Source organism: Piliocolobus tephrosceles, chromosome 3 (assembly GCF_002776525.5).
Source record: "Piliocolobus tephrosceles isolate RC106 chromosome 3, ASM277652v3, whole genome shotgun sequence".
Lineage (NCBI taxonomy): Eukaryota > Metazoa > Chordata > Mammalia > Primates > Cercopithecidae > Piliocolobus > Piliocolobus tephrosceles.
In genome coordinates this window covers 72,641,168-72,665,264 of record NC_045436.1, presented here as the reverse complement: position 1 = coordinate 72,665,264, position 24,097 = coordinate 72,641,168, and the positions used below count along the sequence as shown (strand labels likewise).

The window sequence follows — 24,097 nt, the reverse complement described above, 5'->3', positions numbered from 1 at the left end:
TCAATAAGTATTAACTTCCCCGCAGTGAAACATAAAGAGATGGGGAGAAAGTGTTTAAGTGGCTGTTCGTATTATGAAACACAGTTTTGCTTCAGTTGCAGGACTGCTTAGCTTGAGGACAAGTTACATGGAAATGGATAAAGGAATCACTGCCTTTTGTTCTTGCTATGTGTGTTTTCTTATGATTGAGAGAACATTACTTAAAAGAGCTTTTATAGTGCCTTATTGAGGGGGTGGGCTATATGCAGGAAGATTCCAACACAATTAGTAAGTTTATCACAGTAGAATGATCTGGTTTCTTGTATTACATTAATGAATATGGAAGTGAATGCCTGTAGAGTTAAAAATATTATTTTAACATTCTGTTTATATAACTCCAGGGAATTAATTTAAATCAAGCTCAATTACCTAGTAACATGGTCAAATTTAAATCTTAAACACTTTTGAGAAACTTAAAAAACACAAACAACTACAAAAATACTGTAACGAATTCTTACATAGAATCCATGATTATCAATAGAAACATTTCATCATTTTAACTTTATTTATAAAATATATTAAGCATGACAGATAAGGTTGTCAACCATTTTGTTCTCTCTTCTAATCCCATTCCCTCATTGCCAGAGGCATTGACCATCGTAATTTTGGTGTACTTCTTAATGTTGCATTCTGCTCCACATATTTTTGTATTGGAATTACTTACAAGAAGCACTCATGACTTTTGAAATAAACAAAATTTTATGAAATAGCTGGCTTAAATTATGTTGAATTAAGCCAGTCAAACACATCAATTCAAAATATCTACCTTTGGAGTATACCTAAATTTCAAATTGGCTATATATACAGTTAATTAAATTTACTCTATCAATTTCTTTATCACTATATTAAGTAAAAATCACATACTTTATGCATCCTTCCATGTATAAGTTGTTTATAATTAACTGCTTTATCTTAAGTATATATATTAGAGAAGATGATTATAGTATTGCTTCTAGGTTATTTTGTTAACTTGAAAATCAGATTAGATTTTTAGACATCTGATATTATATTGATACAAGAGAATAGGAATTTTGTACAATTTAAAATAAGATTATTAATTATAATTTTAATAGATAGTGATTTCAGTAAAAGTTGAACCTGAAATTAATAGAATGTTGAAGATATTTGTATATACATCACTGTTGCCTAAAACATTGACTATAGTACAAAGAATGCATTCTAAATACAACCAAAGAAGTTTATCTGCTGAAATGAGACTGCAGAAGACATTATGCCACCCGCCATTTCCGTGGTGTTTATAGGATTCTGACATTCTCTAAGCAAAACACTTTCTATAAAGTTCATTGCAGCCAAGACTATTCACTTCTAGTAAGTACCATAAGCAAACCAGAGGTTGCATAGTGCTGTTTTCTTTCTTTGTCTTCATTTGCTGCTAACAGTGTTTTGAGTCATTCAGACTCTGGTAGAGTTAACTCTGCCTGTTTGATATTTTGAGAAATTTTAGGTTTCTGCTATCTTAACTGATTCTCTGACTTTCAGCTTAATCTACAAGGCATTAGAGTGTCCTTTAGGATCCCTAAGATCTACTCACACTGAGTTCATAGCATTGCACTGATTCTTTTGCCTACATATTAACTCTTAGTTTCTAGACTTTCAACATATTCCAAGTAAGTATGTGTGTCATAAAAGAAGCATTACATTCAAAGTTAGAAGGGAAGGGTTCTTGTCATAGCCCGCTCCCCTAAAAGTCAATAAACCTTATACAACTCATTAATTTGCATGTCTCAGGGCTGTGAGCAGAACCAAATGAGAATTGAATGTGAAAGTCTTTTAATATGCAAAGCAGAGTATCTTATGCTGTCATTTGTCAGTTCTAGATTGTTTCAAGACAAGCAATGTCTTTCAAAAATGAAATTGTAAATGGTACTATGCAATTGGTAGTTAACTCATCAAAATTCTATTCATCTGAAAAATATCTGATGCTTAGTAAAAGAAAGCACATTGTAATTCTCACTATTATTCATATATTATCAAAACAAGACAGACTTTTATCATTTCTCTTCATTATAGAGTACTAATAATTTATAAGCTTATGGCAATTAAAAACTGCTTAATACTAAAGATTACTTAACTGCAAATAAGATATAAAAAGAAAAATAATAAATATTGTAAGCATCTGAGCAAAAAATATATCTCTAATTTGTTTTTGTCATCTATGTTATCATAGTAATATCCTTTCCTTCAGTTAGTAGTCAAATATTTCCACAACATAGTCCTATTATCATTTTTCAAATTTATTTTGTGTTTTTTTTTTTTTTTGAATAGTAAGAATACCATTAATTAAACTGACTCCAAATGTTAAGTATTTTACGTGTTTTAGTTTATCCCCATCTTACAGGAAAATAAATAGAGATTTCAAGAAGTTTAGTAATTAACCCAAGGTCACATAGTTACTGAGTGAGGCTGTTGGGGTTTTATCCTGCCAATCTGATTCTAATATTCCTTTTTAAACCCTATTCACTCTTCATGCCACCCCCATGCATGTGCCCTTTATTTCAGTCCAGTGGTTCTCAGTACTGGCTGCACATTAGAATCACTCAGAAGCTTAAAAACTTCTGATACCAGGACCCCTCTCTCAGGAATTGGAGTTGAATTTGTCTGTGGGGGAGGTTTGTGGTTATGTCAGAGCATAAGTTTTAAAACCTCCCATGGGTGATTGTGATGTATAAACGGCACTGAGAATCTCAGATTTGTCCAAAATTATCCATTTTCTAGATAATTCTCTGAATGATAGTATGCTTTCCTGTTGCCATAACATTTGCTCCTGCTCATGCTCATGCTCATGCTAGGAGTAAAGTTGCCTAGTTTATAAAACAAGGACTTTGGTGTAGGATAGAAATAAATAGTTCTGATTCAGTGCCCATTACTAATGTATCACAGCATTCAGGTATATATAGTGAGAATGAAGCTCTTGCAACATAATCTTCTTCATAAATATTTAAAAATGAGAAAAACATATGCTACAGAATTATTGTGAAGGGTATATCAAGCATATAAATTACAGATACAATTATATAATTTGGGCTTCAAGACATTATTCATGTAGAAAACATGCTTCAAACATGTATTGCAAAAGGGTAGTTGTCCATAGACAGAAATTCATTGAATATATTCATGTGTGTCTGATATAACCTTCATGTTTGCCTCACACACCCAGAAGAGACATAAGTATGAAAGAGCACTCCCAGACGGGCTGTTTTGGGTGAGGTAAGAGATTTCAATGGTATAGCAACTCATCAAGTTAATATAAGAAAGGTTCCTCTGACTTCCTCATATATTTGCCACTTGCCCATTTACTTAAAAGTAAATTGAACAGCTAATAAGTTTGTGAGCAAGATCATTTCCAGGCAATACACCAAATCAGACTGTTAACTGTCCGTTAGTAGAGGCAAAATAGCTCTTATTAAGTTGGGCCTTCGTTTGTAATGTCTTTTCTCATTCTACCTCCACCTGTCAAAATTCTCCATCATTATCTTTCAACAACCATCTCAAATGCCATTTTTCTTTTTTTAATGTTTTCTGAATATGAAGATAATAGCTAATTACACTTCCAGTCTCTCCTCTATGGGTGAAGTTGAATAAAAGAAGGAATCTGTATCATTCATTCTTTCATTCAAATGTAATTTATTGAGAACTAACTATACACTGGGCAAGAGGTTATGATTTTTAAAATACTCTTATTCTGCTTATCAGTTTATAGATAAGTGGGAATAACAGACATAAAGTTTACAGTTGAAGTTTAGTGTGACATGTGAGATAACAGAAACAGTTGTGGATATAGTGATAACATAAAAAAAGAACATGATTATCAATATCTCATGTGTAGATGTGTCAGAAAAGGTTTCACACAGATAAATATGATTGAGATCAGTTTTGCAGCATCTTTTGGATAGCATAGTTTTTAGTGACAAACATAACATTGGCCTGACTCTACCACTTATAATTCTGTAAACTTGGACATGAAATAAAACTTCCCTGTAACTGTTTCTGCACTAAATTGCCATAGAACCTAGATTAAATAATATGTGTAAAAAATTTGGCAAGGTTGGGTACAATGGCTCACACCTATAATCTCAACACTTTGGGAGGCCAAGGGAGAGGATCACTTGGGCCAAGGAGTTTGAGACTAGCATGGGCAATATAGTGAGACACCATCTCTCTCTAAAAAAAAAACAATAAATAAATAAATAAAAAAAAACTGGCAAATATCTAACATAAGGTAAGCCATCAACAAATCACAGTAGTTTTGATACAAATCAATTAAACATTATTATAATAGCATTCCAGATAAAATATAAGATTTGAAAAAATAAGGAAGCATATAAAACAATCTCAAGGAATTGTCAGCAATTCTCTCAAAATTGAGCATTAGATATTTATGGGGAGAGATGACCTTATGGGAGATACGGCTGGACAGGTAGGTTAAAACTAGAACTTAAAGGTTTTGGTAAGGTCATCCTATGGATAAAGTAATGTCATCTAGGATAAGTATAAACTTTATCCTGAAGGCAATAGGAGTCAGGTGTATTGAGAGAATGGAGAGTATTCCTTTGTAGAGAGGAATAATATGATCAAATTATAATTTTTAAACCCATAACAATGTAGCTGATAAGAGCAGGGATAAAACGCAGTGAAAAACTAAATGAATTAAGCCAAATAAGAAAAACAAATATATAATTGCTGATATTTAAAGTTAAAGAAAATTTTAAGGGTAAATATGAAGAAGGAAACATACTACACTGAATTTAAAAAGATAGACTGGGGCCGGGCGCGGTGGCTCAAGCCTGTAATCCCAGCACTTTGGGAGGCCGAGACGGGCGGATCACGAGGTCAGGAGATCGAGACCATCCTGGCTAACACGGTGAAACCCCGTCTCTACTAAAAAATACAAAAAAACCTAGCCGGGCGACGTGGCGGGCGCCTGTAGTCCCTGCTACTCGGGAGGCTGAGGCAGGAGAATGGCGTAAACCCGGGAGGCGGAGCTTGCAGTGAGCTGAGATCTGGCCACTGCACTCCAGCCTGGGCGGCAGGGCGAGACTCCGTCTCAAAAAAAAAGAAAAGAAAAAAAAAAAAAAAGGGACTGAACATGACTTAGTGGCCAACTGGATGTGAATGTAGCAGTGTAGGGTTAATGGTGACTCCTGGGTCCCTGAACTGTGTAACTAGTGAAGGTCATTGAGTGGATTTTGAAGATAGTAGATGAAGTTCTAAGGTGCATGAAGGGCAGCTAGGTAGTTATGTACAAAGTGAACCTTAGAAGAGAGAGAAGAATTGCAGGTATATGTACACTATATCCTTGTTTTAAAATTTATCAGCTTTTATTTATTGTAAATTTATTTCTCCTCAATTTTCAATACAACAGAGCTTTGTAAGTTGTTAATGAGTTTCATCTTTTACTAAATCCACAAAACCTCTTTCATAAACTAGTACTATTAGAATTCCTATTTTCCAGAAGAGTTATGTAAACTTTAAATATAAGTTATTTTATCAAACAGTAAATGATAAAAATAGTATTTGAATCTAGACCACATGAATCAAATGCCAGAATTCTTTTAGTAGCAAACATTTTTGCATTGTTTCTTAGAAAATACCTAAGATATTTGTAATTTTTGTGATTTTAGCATATTTAACCTTCATATGCAAACACTCGTCCTTTCTCCCTATGGAAGTCTTTACCAAACTCTGACATTTATTTTGCCTGGCTATATAACAGACAATCAGTATACATAAACCTGAAAACAAGGAAACATGCATTAATGTATGAGCAATAATAAGGTTTTAATGTGAATACATTTGAAGACAAATCGGTTAAAATACAGTAGGCATAAATGGGTTAAGGTCTATCTTTAGTAAAATGTACTTTAAAAAATAATATTGCTCTTTCGTTTGTGTGGGGGATTTTTGTTCATTTGTTTTTTTGGTTGGTTGTGCTTTTTCCTTTTCTTTTCTTTTCTCTTTTTTTTTTTTTTTTTTTTTTTTTTTGAGACAGGGTCTCGCACTATCACCCTGGCTGGAGTATGATCATGGCTCACTGCAGTGTGAACCTCCTGGGCTCAGGAGATCTTTCCACCTCAGCCTCCTAAGTTGCTGAGAATACAGGTACACACCACAGTGCCGAGTTAGTTTTTATTTTATTTTGTTTTATTGTAGAGATGAGGTATCATCATGTTGCCCAGGCTGGTACTGAACTCCTTTGTTCAAGCAATCCCCCTGCCTCTGCCTCCCAAAGTATTGGATTACAGGCATGAGCCACTACACGCAGCCCCAATCTTTAAATATAATAAGATTATAACATTTCAGAAATCAATATGTACTAGTACAACATTTTATAACATTCAAAGATGGAAACCTAAAGTAAATTTCCTATACCTGCCTTTATTTAAATTAATAGAAAAATCAATGTGCGGCATGATCTTTTCAAAGGTAGAAACTTATATTTTTAACCACCTGTACAAAGACTTGTCATTTGTTTTTCTGATGTTTAAAGTAGCTACCTTATAGCTTTCAGCAAACCATTTTATTAATTTTTAAATTGGTCACTCATAAACCAAATATTGACTTTATATACACCCATACATGCCCACACATGCTCATACAGATACTAAGCAAAATAATGTGCACTTATGTAACACAGTTATCTTTAATGCTTAGGACATATCTTGTGCACATAAAATGTCAAAGATAAAGTTTACATCATATTAATAATAATATAATGGAGAAATATAGTAATAGTTATTTGAGATTTTTAAAAATTCCTGGGCACAAAAGGAATGATAAGAATGTATTTCTATCTTGTAAGAAATTCTGATTTGTTCAAAGAGTCAATAAATAAGTATATTGTGCCAATTATGAATATATTGATTATCACATCCAAATCCACCCCCCATTGCCTGCTCTACAATAATGGAGATGGGTTTGATAAATATTTCTTCCTTGTAAACTTGCACATTTTGAGCTCTGTGAGTACATGACATTGGAGGGACACTAGAGGAAGAAAGGTTTATCTTTCTGGTCCTAGTGTGCTCCTCTCAGCATGCGGCTTCTTTAATACCTGGCTCCTATAGCACATGGTGGCTAGAAGCACCCAGGCACTCTGTCTGATGGCTTTTCAGTGAGTTCGGAAGCTCAGCACTTCCTGTGGATGGCGTCTTCCACACCCCTTACGTGGCTTTGCATTAACTTTCAATGTGCAATCTCCTTGTGGATAGCATTTTCCATTACCCTCTGAGATGGCATAGCAGTGGAGTGTTGCCAGTGAGGCACTCTACGTAGATGGCACCCCTTAGATGGCTTTGAAGAGGAGTGCTGCTGGTGAGGATCCTCCCTATGGGTGACTTTTTTGGAATCCCAGAGGAAAACATTTCCAACAAGTCCTGCTATCCCAGCACCTCAACAATTTGTCCACCAGCCAGTGAGCCACAGGCATGTCCTCGCAAATAAAGTTTGGATATCAACCTTTCTGAGGGTAAGGAGGTTCTTTTGGGGGACTTCTCAGCTTCAGAGGCAATGGTTTCTCCTTGTAATTACTATTGCTATATTATTTAGAGTCATCTTTAGTTATTAATAGCTAATCTTCCATTACATAAATACTGTATTATATCTACTGATTCTTTATATTAAACTTTCTATCTTCAAATTACTGTGTGGGTTCTATCTGTTTGTGGGCCTCGGACTACCACATACATCAAAAGTAAAATAAGATCCAATCTAAGGATCAAGTAGCAATAATACAAGACACGAATACAAAATGTGCCCACCCCATAGCATAAAAGAAATAGCAAGCGCTGTAACAGAAAATGAAAGTATCAGTAAAATGCTTCATGGACTTTGAGTTACATCTCTAAGGATACAGCACTCTTTTTCTTTTCAGATAGAGAAGAACAGGGAAAACTTTCTGTGAATGGCTTAACAAAGGAACTCTCCTTACATTGTTAGGGAATCAATGAGTAGGAACAGAGAACTGGCAGGGTAAATGTAGAAGATTAATTAGGCTAAAAATATATGGTAAGATCGATTACAAAGGATCTTTCAATTTGATATTAAGGATTTTGCACACATTATATAGATACTGGTAAGCTAAACAGATTTTCACCTAAAATATGTTTCCTTTAGAAACTCAGTTTTATATTAGGTACTCTATCTGTGCACACTGACGTACAATATGCTTCTGCTTGCTTCTAAAATGAAATCATATGCTTACATCTTAAAAAGTGTGTGTGAGTGTGTGTGTGTGTGTGTGTGTACTGAAGCTACATGAAGAATTCTGATAAATCTGTATGGATATAAATATGTATTCAAAAGCAAAACAGCTGAAATAATTTGTCAATGATACCAGATACTAAGAGCATTATTTGTATTATGAATATTTCTATTTTTACATCTTGTTAAAATATAGAAATGGTAGGTGTTACGAACTGAATGTTTGTATATCCAAACACTTTTATATGTTGAAATCTAATCCCAACAGCATATGGAGGTAGGGCCTTTGGGAGATAATTAGTAGAGCCTATTAATGAAATTAAGTACCTGTATAGCTTGCTCTCTTTCTGCTATGTGAGGATATAAGTTGGTTGTTTGCAACAAGGAAGAGGGCTTGCCCCAGAAGTTGACCATGCTGACGTTCTGATCTCACATGTCTAGCCTTCAGAATTGCTAGACATAAATGTCTGTTGTTTAAGCATCCCAGTCTATGGTAATTAGCTATAACAGCCTAAATTGACTAAAAAAGTGGGAGATCAGAAAACATATTTTTATCTTATTTCCTTCACAGTCCATATTGTAAACATCAGTTATAGTTTAAGAACTGCAGGACATAAAGATTTGACATTTCAAAATAGAGTCTGATGGAAATCTAAAGGTATATATACATATCTTAAAAAGCCACAAGTAAAAGTGCACGTTATTGACTATCTAGAGGAACAGAAATGAGTCCTGGATACTATCAAAGTCACAAAATGACATAAAATGGATATTCCATAGGGGTTCAGAAAATGCATTATTTTCCCATTTTGTTAAGCTCTGAGTGAGACTAAACTGTCAAACACCTGTCAAGTAGAAGGAAACTTCAAGCAACACCTTCCAGAAGTAGCAAATTAAGTATATGTCAACGAGTTGTTGGACTGAATGGGAATGTCAAACATGCCAGAATTATAGACACTTTCTGTATCAAGTTGCAAGATTATTTATAAAGAGATGTGTACCTGCACAGCATAAATCAAGTTTTTATTCCTCTGATGCTAGTGATCTTATCATCATTATATATAAATCAGCCTGGATAAGAAAACAAAAATCACCATATAAAGTTGCTTTATTAAAACAGAGGTATTATGTTAAATTAAGTATTGGTATTGAAATACTGCATTTAAAATCAGAGTGGCAAGAGTGTAATGAAAATATACATGTAAAATTTGCATTTATATTTCTTATGGTTTCATCCATGTGTTGATTCTAATTTTTAAAACCAAATACATTTCCATTTTCTCAGGGAAGAGAGTTCCTATAACCAAAAACACCCTCCTCCCATGGAAAGAATGTTTTGATTAAATCTGTTTCACTCGTTTTTATTTATCTGATTTGGTAGATCATTTTGACGGCTTAAGGATGTTTTTATAATCTGTATTACAACATCAAATTAAAGTGATTTATTTTTTAAATGTCTAAACTGACATATATCTGACTCACAGATAATAAACATCCACTTACCTTTCTTGGGAAAATGCTGATATTCGTATATTAAAGATCTTCACATACTTATTTGAAAATCAGGGTTCCTAATAAGCTATTGCTAAAAATAACATTCATTAACATTCACATAAAGGTTGTACAGATTTTCTAAGGTGAAGACTTTTTGGCACATGTTGTTTTTAATATATGGAATATTGTAGGCAGCAAACAACTGGAGTTTACTTATACAAAATGCGTATTCTCAAGTCCTAAAAATTTGGTAGATGATCCTTACTGGTATTGACTCTCAGATGACTGAATGTCACAGTCTCTAATTATAGATAAGTTTTAAAAATGAATCTAAGCGTGAAGAAATACTTCACGATTTTGAATTATTTGGTTACCTTTTCACTGCTTTTAAATTGTTAACAGACTTTTGTTCAATGATAGTTACATTGGTAAATATGTCTCCCATTTTCATGTGATTTTACTTTAATTGTCACCTGTTTATATCTTACAACAAAATTATAATCTAAAATGCAATTACTCTAACTGGCATGAGTTCGTGAAGAAAAAAGTCATATAGGTCAAATTTCCTGACTCATTATTCAGCCATCAATACAATTCTGGACCTCTAGAGAAAAACACAAACACTAAGCCAATTTGTTTTTGAGAAATACCAGGATATTTGGAATCATTTAGGTAAATTTGAGGGCTAATGACTGATTTGATATACATTTCAGTTTATCTCAGTGAATAGACAATTACAAAAATAATGTCTTCCCTCACATTTTGTTTTAATGCATGTATAACATATAAAATACAAAAGAAATAGTAATAAAGCAATTTTACAGATAATACTGAAAATATTAAGTAAAAGAAAATTTAGGTATGAAATATACTAAAACACAGAATTTTCCTTTATTAATGCTTATACACTGGAGTCAGAGTAAAAAAAATGATATCGATATGTTTTACTATTATTTAAAAGAAAAATTATAGTATAAATCTACATTTCTAGTTAGAAAATGATACTTTTTGTTTCAAGGATTTCAAGGATAGATGCATACTGCAAAAAGATATTTTGGATTAAGTAACTAAATGCTCTATGATTTATCTTAGATATGGTACCAGGTGGACTAAAACCTTGATTCCAGGCCAGGCACAGTAGTTCATGCCTATAGTCCCAGCACTTTGGGAGGCCAAGGTGAGTGGATTGCTTGAGGTCAGGAGTTTGAGACCAACCTGGCCAACATGGTGAAACTTCATCTCTACTAAAGTACAAAAATTAGCCACACTTGGTGGCGCGCACCTGTAGTCCCAGATACTCTGGAGGCTGACGTGTGATAATCACTTGAACCCGGGAGGCAGAGTTTGCAGTGAGCCAAGATTATGCCACCGCACTCCAGTCTGGGCAACAGAGCGAGACTGTCTCAAATAAATAAATAAATAAATAAATAAATAAATAAATAAATAAATACAAAATAAAAATGTAAGAAAACAACAAGCAAAAACATTAAAACCTTGATTCCTGCTAAAGAGAAATGTATTGTACAAAAATAGTTATATAAGTTTTCATTCTCAAAGTTGCTATTATACTTACATTCATTTTTCTTACTGAGGTAAGAATTCATAAGATTGTCTATGAATCAGATTTATACATAACTTTGTATATCTACAATTGCCTCATTAATTTTATAGTTTATGGGCTACCAATAACAGTGCCAATGTGAAAAATGACAAAAATTCATTGACATTTCTTTTTATTCATTTTAAAAAATTGTATTATTTCAGTAGCTTTAGGGGTACAAGTAGTTTTTAGTTAAATAGATAAATTGTGTAATGATGAAGTCTAGGATTTTAGTGCAACTGTCACATGAGTAGCACACATTATGCCATTTTTTTAAATTCTTAAAGTATGCTGTAACTCCTAAAAATGAAAATATCTAACTGTGGTTAAAAAGATTTTTAAAGAACTCATAAATTAAAAGGATAAGTTCCGTGAAATGTGAAAAAAAAGTGCATCCTAAAAATCTCTGATTTTATCAAATTAGAAACTATAACTGAATGAATTTTCAAAAAATTGTAAGTTCTTTCAGAGACATAAGTGGCATTCAAATTTATACTGTTAAATCAAATATTAGATGATATAAATTATATTAAATAATTAGTCACAACATTGAAGTCATATTAAATCTGAAGAAAATTATGCTTATATTTAATTAAAATTATGTTTAAAGTTGAAGAATTATCAATAGAACCCTCAGCATCTATCAGATGAAATATTGTACTTTCAAAACTGAAAAGTGAACAGGACAAACATTTGTTGAACATCTACAAGGTGTCAGGTCAGACATTAACAGGAATTATTAAGATTATACTTCACTATACCTGGTGATATAAATATTACAATACATTTATAACATAAACTATACATTTTTAGATGCAATAAAGAATAAAATAGTGGAAAAATGCTTGAGCTTTGTAGGTAATACCTTCAACTGCAGACTAATGCAACGACAGTGATACAGTGAACAAACAACAGCACAAGGTAATTTTAAAATAATATCTTGTTTTATCCTATTTCTGTTACGTTTGCCAATGTGAGATCAAGAAGATTATTCATGGTATTTTTCAAACTGGGGCTGGATGGTCACCTATCAGGAGTATTGCCAAATGGAATGTTGCAATTTAGAACAGAAGACCATTTTGGAGGTGTCCTTCAAATCCAAGAATCTAGGATTTGAAATATTCAGGAAAGCTAATCAACTTCCCCCAAATATTAAATGTATATTCAATACTGTATCTCACAAGTAACTGCAATCACTAACTGTATGAGTATGCACTAAACTGACATTTGGGTTAAAGAAGATTCCAATAAATATTTATTCCACATTCCATGATAGTAAATTTTTAGTATAGTTCCTTGACAATAGTTCCCTCAGAATTTTTTATGCAGGTTCAATTTACTGATTATTTTCATACTCCTAAGGCTCAATTAAAATTTATTTTTATTTGCAAAGTGGCTCAAAGTCTTAGCCATAAAAACTAAGATTTTTTAGTTTTAAATACTACTATATGCTATCTCTTAAAATGTTTGTTCTAAAGGGCATGGATAAGAAAATATTAACAAAATGTGATGCTTTTGAAGAGACAATTTAGGAAGATAATATATTAATATTTTGGCAGAGTGTCTTTTCTTGCTGAAATCATGGACCCATTTCTGCAATTATACTATGCGAAAATATTTGTAAATTATGGTCAAAATTAAGGAAATTCATTTTTATACCCTATTTGATTTGTAAATTTGTTTGACCAAAATGCTTTCACCTAGGATATCCTTTGAGCAACTCTCTTTTATTTCTTCACTTATCCTGGAATAAATATTGGCCCAAAATATTTTGTTGTATCCAGCTGAGAATATAAGTTTCTCAGTGTTAGCCAACATGGGAATAAAACAGTAAAAAAATATCACAATCTTTTGCAAAACTTTGCCTCTACTGACGCGTGCATTTTGCTGGGTGAAAGCACCCAGAGATTTCATGTCCTGTGACCTCAAAACAATAGTGTGTATAATGTGGACATGAGATTGAACCCAATACTTCAGTTATTTCCAGTACATTGACGTTTTAATTCAGTTGTACAGTTCTCTGGTCCTGTTTATAAACTTAAGCTCCACAAAAATAAAGCAGAAACAATGAGTTCACTTTGACTTGAAAGTTTCTTCCAAAATGGAAGTCGCCTTTTCTAATTAAATAACTTCCTTTGCTTAAATTTTACATCCCCTAAACATGTTTATTTCTAATCTAAAATAATTCTGGTGAAATGTTTCTAGGCAGTGCTAATTGTATATGCTGATCTTATGACTAAATAATAAATTCTGACTTAAATTTATACCTTATTGGTGCCATAAAATGTTTGACTCTTTTATTACTTTCCTATTGATTCTGCAACAAATTACCAAAAGCTTAGTGGCTTACCTAAACATGAATGCATTCTCTTACAATCCTAGAGGCCAGAAAACCGAAATGGATCTTAGGGAGCTAAAATAAATGTTTCAACACTGCTGTGTTCCTTCTGGAGGCTTTTCTTCCAGTCTCTAGTGATACCCGCATACCTCAGCTTATACCCTTTTCTTCCATCTTCAAAGTCAGCAGTTGTAGCACCAAAAAATTTCTCTCCTGCTCTGACACTTTTATCTCCCTCTTATAAGAACCCTTATGATTACAATATAACCACCCAGATAATCTAGGAAAATCTCCCCATTTCAAAATCCTTAATGTAATTATATCCATCAAGTCCTTTTTGCAAGTAAGTAATATGTTCACAGGTTTGGGGGATTAGAACATGGGCATATTGGGGAGACATTATTCTGCCTACCACAATACTTAATAACATTAATTTAAGCTGCTTTCTACACAATAATACACAGACACAGACACATACACACACACGCACACACATAAACATGTAGGTAAACGTAGAATTTAGAATAACTATGTCTAAAAGAGAACTTGAAGTTGTTATAATGATATCTTTCCTCTGCTGATTCTCTTCTGTCTAATTATTTCTACAGCACATCTTATTAACGTCTCCTTTCACTTACAATTTGAGGGAACATTTCTGCATATATGGTAAATTAATTGACCAATGTCTCATGTCATGGTCATCTCTTTTGGTAGTGCTTTCATATTTTTTAATATTAGAGCTTATATTATATGTATAAAATCTTCACATATTCTTCATTTGAGAGTATTCCAATTACAATTCTTGTATTCACTGCTTATGTTTTGCCTTTTCTTGCTGAGTCACTGATACTTATTTTGAGAGTGTTTGTAAATTTTTTGCATATCACATGTAAAATATTCACACTGAAAGAAAATATACTAAAAATATAAAAATTGGTACAAACTTCAATCAACACATATGTTGCCTAGGTAGTTTTATTTTTTATGAGTCCTCTGAAAATAAGCAAAGGGTACACTTTATCTGTATGCACAATATGCAGATATTCCAGAAAAATATTATATTAAAAAATCGGCACTGTAAGCCAAAATTTAAATAATCAATTTAAGTAGAACTCATATTGTTCAGATGATCAAATGACAAGAAAGCAATATGTTCTTAAATGTTTAAGGCAAATACATATATTGAGGCATGATCATATAACCTGAAATTTGGAACAATATTGGATGAATATGTAGAAAACTGAGACCTTACAATTGCAAGAGAATAAAAGATGATTGATTTTCCAGGCAAGAGATGAACAATTGACGTATTTCTTTTAAATTCCCTATTCTATCCAAAATGCATGTTTTTATGTCCCACAACATATGTCATAACTGCTTTCATCCCCAGACTTTTGCTTTTTTGGGGTCTCTGAAATGACTTTACCTCTGACCTCTACCTATCTAAATATTATATAACTTCAGTTTCAATTATAATAATAACTTTCCTTGAGTTAATCATCTAATGTCCCTGAAGTTTTGTTTTCATATCTGCAAATTATGAGTAATACTAAAACTTAATTGCAGAAGTTTTGAAAGTTCAAGCAAAATACTACTAGAAACAATGCTGAAGTAAAACTATTTTTTCAAATTATGAAATGCTGTTCAAATAATAGCTATTAATATCTTAGATTATGTTTGGGATGTACCATATATGTCAGGCTCTTATATGTCTTAGGTCTTAATTATTATACTTAGCACATAACATAAATTTCAAATAAGATACATTACTTGGTAGAAAAGAAAATATATATTGTAATAGTGGAGACAGAAATATAAAGAGAAGGTTTTTTTTTCTTTTTTCTTTTTTAAAACATACTAGGAAAGGGGTCAGCAGAAGGTATGATGGAGGAAGAGCACTGATGTCAGTTTTGGAACAATAGATGAAAATAAGTCTATTGCATTTATACAATCCTTTAATATAGACAACGAGAACTATATAACTACAAGTCTCCAGTGTATTTTTAAAAATTCTTTGTGTAAGAGATAGTTTTCTAGTCCTTCTTTCAGTAGCATAAGGAGTGAATGGAATCTCTTAAGGTAATGAAAATGTGATTTATTTAGATGTCTGTGTGTGTGTGTGTGTGTGTAGTGTGTGTGTGTGTAGATAGCCTACTTCCTAATAGATTTGACATAGTTTATAATAAAGATGCAATATAACCCTTAAATCACAGTAGATATAAAAGGGCCAAGAATAAATGATATTTGAGAGAAATATTGTTTCAGATAATTTAGAATTTTGGGAATTTGTATAAATTTGAACATAATGACAACATAAAATATCAATACAAAATATGATTGTATAGTGCCAGGAGGGTAATAGTAGGGAGAAAAAACAATAAATATGATTTGTAGAGTTGAAAGGGAAATCAAAGAGATAATTTGAACACTTCAAAAAAAATAACATATAGATAAACTGTGAGAAGTGTCAAAAAAAGGAAATTACTTTTTTTTTTCTTTCTTTTAAGAGACAGAGTTTCACTTTGTCACTCAGGCTGGAGAGTGCAGTGTCAAGGTCATAGCTCACTGCCTTCAACTTCTTGGCTAAAGTGATTCTGCTGCCTGGGCCTCCCATAGTGCTGGGATTACAAGCATGAGCCACTGCACCAAGCAAATCATCTTCCTTTAAACACCGTATAACAGGATTTTTAGAGATCAAGAGAACTTTAGAGCATCTAAATTCAGAATTTCCCAAAGTAGGTCTCCAAAATACATTTTATTAGTTGGCATTTCTTTTATAAAGTCGCAGATCATACACATCTGTAAAAAGTACCTCAAATGAAAGAAATGCTTTCGCTACATAAGTTCTCAGAATCATTGCTGATGTGTCTTCAGGAGAAGGATGTTGTTTTTCCCAAATGTATTTGACCACAGTTCTCTTTTTACAGTAATTTCTATTAACACCAAAAACAGCCATTTTTGTGTTGGGAACAATGAACAATCCCAATTTAATCCATTCCTTTTATTTATGTTATTTAAAAAAAAAAAACTGTATAAATGAGGTAGTTGAGGCACAGAGAGAGAAAAAAAAGTACCAAAAATCACACAGAAAGTTGGTGAAAGAGGAGTAACGACATGGTTCTAAAAAGCTGCACTGCAGTAGGTATTAGATGGATAAACATAAGCACATTTAATCTGTTTCTTAGCTTCATCATGTAGAAAATGAGATGATAATAGTACCTGTCTGCTAGACTTGTTTTGAGTATAAATTAGTTAATACTTGCAAAGCTTAGAATAGTTTTGGCCCATAATAAAAATCAGAAGAAATATTAGCCAGTATAAGTATTAGTAATGGAGTTTAGGCAATAACAAATAACCACATAAAGTTGAATAATGTAAGTTATCATTCCCATCAATTTTTCATCTTAAATGCTAACTGGTGACCTAGTAACAATAAAGACAAAATTGTTATTAAATTAGGTTATTAAATTTAGGTCCAGCCTGTTTACAAAAAGACTTCAAGTAGGACACTTATGAATAAACTATAAATACTTTACTTCCCACTTGCAGTTGCATTTGCAAACTCACAAAGCAATCTTGGTGAATTAATTAAGTTATATGATACTTGCTACTTTTTAGTTCTGTTTCCTATTTCTCATTTATATCCAGAGAATACAGAATTAAAGCAGTCTTACAGGAGAATACTAATCAAGAAAGCAATTTCTTACTCAAAAGAAAAATAGTTTATTAAAATTCACATACTAAATTTTGCTGTTATTGTTAGACTGAGTATGTATCTGTACATAAAATCACCTAATAATTTAATCATTTTTTTTTACTTATAACCAAACTAGACCACAATATCTTCTACAGAATTTTTCTCCTGACATATGATATAAATGACATTCAGCTCATAAATTGCCAGTATTCATATCTATTATAATTGCAATCCTCAAAACTAGAACTATTTTGTACTTATGCAAAAAAAATTAATGGTTATCTCGGAATTAAATTAAATGTTTTGTAAAATACAATAATTAAATAGAATATTTTTCCATATGATTTAATTACTTTAATCGCATAATAAGATTATCTGTTTACAAAAAATGATATGACCTTATTTTCAAAGAAGGTCTTGGAAGACATCCTTATCAAGTTAAGGTAAAGTCATTAGGGTGGGCCTTAATCTGCCTTTACTGGTGTCCTTATCTGAAGAATGAAATTTGGATGCAGATACACACAAAAATAATACAATGTAAAGACACGGGCACAAAAGGAAGTCTGGCTTGTGGCAGCATCACTCCAATCTCTGCCTCTGTGAAGTCCAGTTTGGAGTGATGCCTCCACAAGCCAGGAAATGCTAGGGGCTACCAGAAGATAGATGGCACAGAAGAATCCATCCCTAGAGGCTTTTGAGAGAGCATGACTCTGCTAACATCTTGATTTCAGACTTCTTGCCTCCGTAACTGAGAGAGAATAAAGCCTCATTGTCATTTGAAGCCAACCAGTTTGTGGACCTCTGTTGCAGCAGATCTAAGAAACAAATACAAAAAGATTGTATTGCTGTATACCTTTTAGCATTCAATGCAATAAAAGCAATTACTTTCATACCTGGGGTCTCCCTTAAAAACAAGAAGATAAACACATGTGAATAGGTTCCAGAGAGAAGCAAAAATGAAATGCTCTGAAAATCTTTTCACTGAACTTAAAATTATATAGACACACAGGGAAAGTTATTACATGAGGAGGTACAAAGATTGGTGGATGGGGTACTTGAATTTCTAGAAATACAATTATTTATAATGACATATGGGTTACTTATTATTAGGAAGAGTAAAACAAAAATGACATCAAAATAACATATTTTCTTTCCCATATTTGTTATATTTAACACTGAATCTATATGAATAAACTTCTATTTACATTTGTGTTAAAACTCCATGATATTGAAACAAAATATGCATTGTATAACATCTAACAGGGACTCCGGGAAAACTCTTGAATTACCCCTTATTGTTGTGATCACAAAGGGATATTGAATTCCTTAAAACGGTAGTCTTACTTTGAAAATGGAAATAGTATGCCAGCTTTGGTTAACAGCTACCAATTCTTTATTTATTTTTCTTCTACTTTAAATTTTGTATGGAAAAAATAGCACTATATTAAGAGGAAGTTAGTACGAAAAGATTGAGAACATCCCACTAGAGAGAAAAACAAAGTCTCTAAAAAATATCCTGATATTACCTAGACATCAAATATTGTCTTCAAAACAGGAAGCCAACAATAAATAGTTCTATCTCTTAGATCTGTGAGGGCAATCTTGGGTTTTCTCATATGAACTTTCTTTGGGATTCACATATGGTTCTACATATTAATGAACTAGAAAAATGCAGCAGCAATATCTCGTGGTTCAGACTTATTCTAAGGCTCTCTCCATAACCTCCTCCCATTGGAATGAAGAGGCTTGGTAATAACAGAATCAGCAGCATATCGTGGAGGCACCTTCCCCACTTGATTTGAAAACTTAGTATAAAACTGCTATAACCAAATAGTATGACATGCTCAGAAGAATAAAATAATAGAGAGCTGGGAAACACAGTAGGGAGCCCACAAATAGACCCAAATATATATTGGCAACTTATTGTATGAAAAGCAAACTTCAGCTTTGTAATGCAGTAGAAATAGAATTACTTGTATAATATATAATATATACTAGTATATAATATATACTAGAATTACTTGTATAATATAATAGAATTACTTGTATAATAACTGGAATTGGTTCAATGGCTGTGCTAAAACAATATCACTGGATTCTCCTTCAGCAATAATGATTATGATATATATACTAGATAGAGCAGATTTTAATGCAAAAAGTACAACTAGCAAAGGGCTGGTTGGAGGAAGTGATAAATACACAAAGCACAGAGAATTTTTAGGACAGTGAAACAATTTTGTATAACACTATAATGGTGGATATATGTCATTATATACCTTTGTGAAAGCCACTAGAATGTACAAAACTGTGAGTCAATTCTAATGTAAACTATGGAATTGTGTGATAATAATGTGTCAATGTAAGTACATCATTTGTAACAAATGCACCGCTCTTCTGTAGGATGTTGATAATGGAGAAGGCTGTGAGTGTATGTAGGGACGGGAGCTTTATGGAAAATCTCTGTACCTTCTAGTCAATTTTGCTATAAGCCTAAAACTTCTCTAAAATATATTGTATATATATTTTTAAAAGTACAACTTGGGATAGACAAGTTAAACCAAAATTATAATGAAAACATTGGCATAATTAACAGCATACGAATTAATAAAACTTAAAAATCATCTTATAGTATATTACAAAGTTTTTTTAAAAAAAGACAGTGTGGTATTTCATTGTATACCTGTGGTCATGGCCACCAGAGATGGATTGCCCAGATACGCATCTTGGCTATGCTACATACTACCTGTGTGACAGAGGAATAATGATTTAACTTCCTTTCTTCTCAGTTTCTTTATCTATAAAATAAGGATAATAAAAAGTCCAACTTTTGGATTTATTATGAGTATTATAAGTTAATAAATGTAACACACCAGAAAAGTACTTGGCATCTATTTAAGCATTGCACTGTTTGTGTTAGCCTATATATGTTATTACACTAAATTTACCATATGCTTATATTACTTTCTGCAACAAAAATATTTTAAAAATAAGTATTCCTATGTAAAGATGACCAAGTTATGTAGCTTCAGTGAAGTAATCAATTTGAAGAACAGAATAATATGTGTTATAAAATGAAACAAAGAAATCTATATGCTATAATACAGGTTTTGAATACTTATATGCAACTAGTAAAGCAAGAAAAGGTACACTCTGCAGTATTTACAATGATTACCTTAGTGGGGGTGGAATTTTAAGAATTGAAGAGAGAAGCATAAAGGGTTTTTGCTCAGAGGTTTTTGTAGAAATAAATTACTTGCCTAAAAAATAACCACATTTCATCCATATTATTAATATGCCATAAACTTAGCATAATATTGTGAACATATGTTCAACTTTTAAGACAAGACACACTACACAGAAGTTATCCACAAGATAAATTACTGGCAAAGAGATGATTCCTTGGGAGGTACTTCTAACAGTTGGAAGAGTCTGTAGTGTGTTGTTTGCCTTTCTCAGGGGCTCTTCTCATAAAACTACAACAATTTCTTAAAGACACATTTCATTCATTAATGTATTCTAAGAAAAGTGCTTAATGCTTTTATCCTTGCATTGCAACAATACTCAATGAGCCAGGTGCTATGTGACACATTGTATATGCATTACATATTTCAACTAACTCAACAATCCTTTAATGTAATCACTGTGTTTATCATTACGTTTCCAGATGAGAAAACTGAGGCTTAAGAGAGTTTAAGTAACTGAGCAAGACAGGGATTAATAAAAAGTGGGACCAGTATTCAGATTGAAATCACTGTTTTCTGTTTTAAGATTTTACCCTGGGACTTTCAACTGTCATCTTATTATATGGGAAACATTTTGGGGTCTAAATCTGTCCAAGAGTGGGCTAGGCATCATGTCTTGAATCCTGACAGCCCAAAATACCAGAATCAGATGATCGGGCTTCATGACCCTCTAGAATTCCGCCCCCCCGCCCCCATATCATACTGAAGTTGAAGATCTTCCCATTATGCTTTACACTTCGTTTCTGAATGCCTACAAGTATCAAAAGTGAATATGATGCCAGTTCCAACTGGCTGTAAATAGTAGTAATATAAATAAATTATTTTGTTATTCTGAACCATATATATGTGACTGTGGTTACCTCTCCTTCAATTGACATACCTTCCATATTGTGCTTACTCTATTATGTTAGCATGTTGGGTAAATCTACAACATTGGTTCCTTCTTAACTAACTCTTAGTTCAATATTTTTATTTCTTATCCCAAGGCTACCTCCTTGAGTTGCTTCGCTGAGTTTGTTATTTCTTTTTTTTTTCTTTCCTTCCTTCCTTTCTCTTTTGTTAATCTGTTTTATGTGATTTTTGTTTTTGTTGTCTTTGTTACTGACATTTCCTTTGCTATGCCTTCTTCCCAGTTAGTCTAACTTCAGAAGGTTTAAGTCCTGTTTTAGAAAAAATATAGTATTCCACTGATATCCTTAACTGACTCACGTTAAATTGCTGATTTATTATTCTTCTTTATTAATATATAAAAGGGATAATGATATTACCTAATCAGAGCCTTGTTTGAAGAGCAAATAATATGGCATATGAAAAAAAAACTGACATAATGCAAATTAGAATTGTATTAATTTTAGGAATTGTAATTTACTCATTCAACAAATATTCACTGAGTCCTTACTATGTGCAAGGCATTTGAAAGGAACTAGGAACAGAGTGAATATGATTGTTTAAGCATTCCTAGGCATTAAAAAGCTAAGCTTAAAATTGTTTAATTACAATTATGCTGAGTAGAGAATAACTCGAACTATTCTATTAAAAATAATTTTCCTTGAGAAAATGACACTTACTGTTATGGGTAGCATTGTGAACCCCTAAAATGCACATTTGGAGTCCTAACCTCCAGAACTTCAGAACGTGACTTTATGCTGTATTTGTTTTGTATTTGTAACCCCTTTAAAGAGGTGATTAAGTTTAAATGGATGACAGTTGTTAGGGTAGGCCCCAATCAAATCTCATTGGTGTCCTTATAAGAAGAGGAAATGTTTACAAAAAGAGAAATGCTAGGGATGTGCACACACAGAAAAAAGATCATGTGAGGAAACAGTGACAAGACTACCTGCAAGCCAAAAATAAAGGTTCCAGAAGAATCCCAAAGTGCTGACATCTTGATCTTGGACTTCTAGCCACTAAAACAGTGAGAAATACATTTCTATTGTTTAAGGCAGCGGTCCCTAGGGTCATGGACTGATATTAATCTGTGTCTTGTTAGGAACAGGGCCCCACAGCAGGAAGTACATGGCCAGTATTATTGCCTGAGCTCTACTTCCCGTTAGATCAGCAGAAGCATTAGATTATCGTAGGAGCACAGACCTTATTGCAAACTGTGCATGGGAAGGATCTGGGTTGCATACTCATTACGAGACTCTGAGAATCTAATGCTGGGTGATCTGTCACTATCTCCCATCACCACCCATCTGGGACTGTCTGGTTTCAGGAAATCAAGCTCTGGGCTCCCGATGATTCTACACTATGGTGAGTATGTAATAATAATGGAAATAAAGTGCACACTAAATGTAATGCACTTGAATCATTCTGAAACCATCTACCCTGTCCCCATGGAAAAATTGTCTTCCACCAATCATATCCCTGGTGCCAAAAAGGTTGGGGACCATTGGTTTAAGCTATCCAGTGTGCATTTGTTATAGTAGCTCTAGGAACCTAATACACTTACATATTTTTTAAAATGAACATTTTAACTGCTATTTCAGTTTATTCATGGTCATGCAAGTAACATACAAAGTGCCACTTCCTTGCTGACTTGGTAACTCTGTACCCTAATTATAAAAAAGTACAAAAGAGGAGAACACTTAGTTCGCAATCCTATATCTATTGAGTGGGAAAGTAATCCCAGGTCTTTATTAACAAATAAACAGTGAGTACTGCAGCACTGCATAAAGTAGTTGGTGGATCTGAATTTATTAAGACAGAGATTCTTCAGAGAGTTACTCCTAATGAATGCAAGTTTTAAGAGGGAAGGAGGTGTGAAAACTAACCAAATTTCCAAAGTTAGATTCAGTCATTCTTGTAAATTATCTCTAATGGTCTCTAAAGGGGCATACATATGCAATTCAATCTCATATTTTTAGCAGTGATCCCTTTAATTTGTAAACATTCAATAATGGTAATACCAGAAAGACATCAAATGGGGAAATCCTGACTGACTTTAATACCAACAGCATTCAATCATAGAGCCATATTTAGCTATGTTGTCATGTTTGCCTTGTCACTTTTTTTAGTATTCTTGATATAAGCTTATTTGATTTACACACTTTTAATAGCTCATCAGGTACACTTGTCACTGAATGCTGCATAAAATTAAAATACAGTAATTAGATATTAGGCAAGGTCTTACAAAATATGACTTATTTTCACATATATGTGTTAACATGTCTGAAATCAAAATAGATGGGTTGAAATACCTGCTTCTTAAAATATCAAAAAAAAGCTTTTTAAATAAGTTTTACTGAATGAAAATATTAAAAACAATGATACTTAACCCCCCGCCCTTTTAAAAAGAAACATTTAAAAATTCCCAAACTGTAATATCTTTGTTGGATTCAGGACTTTAAAAAACTAAATTCAGGCCGGGCGCGGTGGCTCAAGCCTGTAATCCCAGCACTTTGGGAGGCCGAGACGGGCGGATCACAAGGTCAGGAGATCGAGACCATCCTGGCTAACACGGTGAA

General features: G+C 32.9%; 1 protein-coding gene across 2 annotated transcripts in view; it reads right to left on the bottom strand.

Moving 5' to 3' along the window:
* GRID2 (glutamate ionotropic receptor delta type subunit 2) overlaps positions 1 to 24,097 on the bottom strand; it is a 1,491,924-nt gene that overhangs the window by 962,967 nt on the left and 504,860 nt on the right. The gene's annotated exons all lie outside the window — the stretch shown is intronic.